The 1,692-nt window shown below is 35.5% G+C and overlaps 1 non-coding gene across 1 annotated transcript; it reads left to right on the top strand.

Moving 5' to 3' along the window:
* The first annotated feature begins 406 nt into the window (after positions 1-406).
* On the top strand, positions 407-514 carry LOC148568722 (small nucleolar RNA R71). The gene has a single exon (XR_015882609.1). It is a non-coding gene; the product is annotated as a small nucleolar RNA R71 (small nucleolar RNA).
* Positions 515-1,692: the final 1,178 nt, after the last annotated feature.

Below are 1,692 nucleotides of genomic sequence, written 5' to 3' on the forward strand. Positions count from 1 at the left end.
TGTTTCCATAAGGTTCACCTAAGTAATTTACCTCTGCTATTGCAGGGTTCTCAGGATCATAAGCTTCTTCTTTAGAAGATGCCTCTTGAGTACTGTTGGATGTAGCTTGCATTCCATTCAGACTCTGAGAAATCATATTGACTTGCTGAGTCAATATTTTGTTCTGAGCCAATATGGCATTCAGAGTATCAATTTCAAGAACTCCCTTCTTCATAGGCGTCCCATTACTTACAGGATTCCTCTCAGAAGTGTACATGAACTGGTTATTAGCAACCATGTCGATGAGTTCTTGAGCTTCTGCAGGCGTTTTCTTTAGGTGAATGGATCCACCTGCAGAAGTATCCAATGACATCTTTGATAGCTCAGATAAACCATCATAGAATATATCCAGGATGGTCCATTCTGAAAGCATGTCAGAAGGACACTTTTTGGTCAGCTGCTTGTATCTTTCCCAAGCTTCATAGAGGGATTCACCTTCCTTCTGTCTGAAGGTCTGAACATCCACTCTAAGCTTGCTCAGCTTTTGAGGAGGAAAGAACTTGGCTAAGAAAGCCGTGACCAGCTTGTCCCAATAGTTCAGGCTATCTCTGGGTTGAGAATCCAACCACACTCTAGCTCTGTCTCTTACAGCAAAAGGGAAAAGCATGAGCCTGTAGACTTCAGGATCTACTCCATTAGTCTTAACAGTATCACATATCTGCAAGAATTCAGTTAAGAACTGAAAAAGGATCTTCAGATGGAAGTCCATGAAACTTGCAGTTCTGCTGCATCAGAGAAACTAATTGAGGTTTCAGCTCAAAGTTGTTTGCTCCAATGGCAGGAATGGAGATACTTCTTCCATGTAAATTGGAATTTGGTGCAATAAAGTCACCAAGCATCCTCCTTGCATTATTATTATTTTCAGCTGCCATCTCCTCTTCCTGTTCGAAAATTTCTATAAGGTTGTCTCTGGATTGTTGTAATTTAGCTTCTCTTAGTTTTCTCCTCAGAGTCCTTTCAAGTTCTGGATCAGCTTCAACAAGAATGCCTTTTTCCTTGTTCCTGCTCATAAGAAAGAGAAGAGAACAAGAAAAGAAGAGGAATCTTCTATGTCACAGTAAAGAGGTTCCTTATTGTTAGTAGAAGAAGCAAAGGAATAGGGGTGAAGAAGAATGAAGAATCCAAACATAGGGGTAAGGATAGGAGCAGTGATGTGAGATGAAGAGAAGTATTAGTAGATGAATAAATAATTAGAAGGAGATGAGGGAGAAGGATTTTCGAAAATTAATTTTGAAAAAGGGTTAGTGATTTTCGAAAATAGTTTTTTTTTTTTGAAAAAGGTTAGTAGTTTTCGAAAATTAAAATAAAAAATTAAAATAATTAGTTAATTAAAAAGAAATTTTGAAAAAGAGGGAGATATTTTCGAAAATTAGAGAGAGAGAGAGAGTTAGTTAGGTGGTTTTGAAAAAGATAAGAAACAAACAAAAAGTTAGTTAGTTAGTTGAAACAAATTTTGAAAAGATAAGAAGTTAGGAAGTTAGAAAAGATATTTTGAAATCAAATTTTTGAAAAAGATAAGAATAGAAGATATTTTTGAAAAGATATGATTGAAAGTAGTTTTGAAAAAGATTTGATTTTTAAAATCACAATTAATGACTTGATTCACAAGAAATCACAAGATATGATTCTAGAACTTAAAGTTTGAATCTTTCT

Source organism: Arachis ipaensis, chromosome B4 (genome assembly GCF_059453495.1).
Source record: "Arachis ipaensis isolate K30076 ecotype BB chromosome B4, ASM5945349v1, whole genome shotgun sequence".
Lineage (NCBI taxonomy): Eukaryota > Viridiplantae > Streptophyta > Magnoliopsida > Fabales > Fabaceae > Arachis > Arachis ipaensis.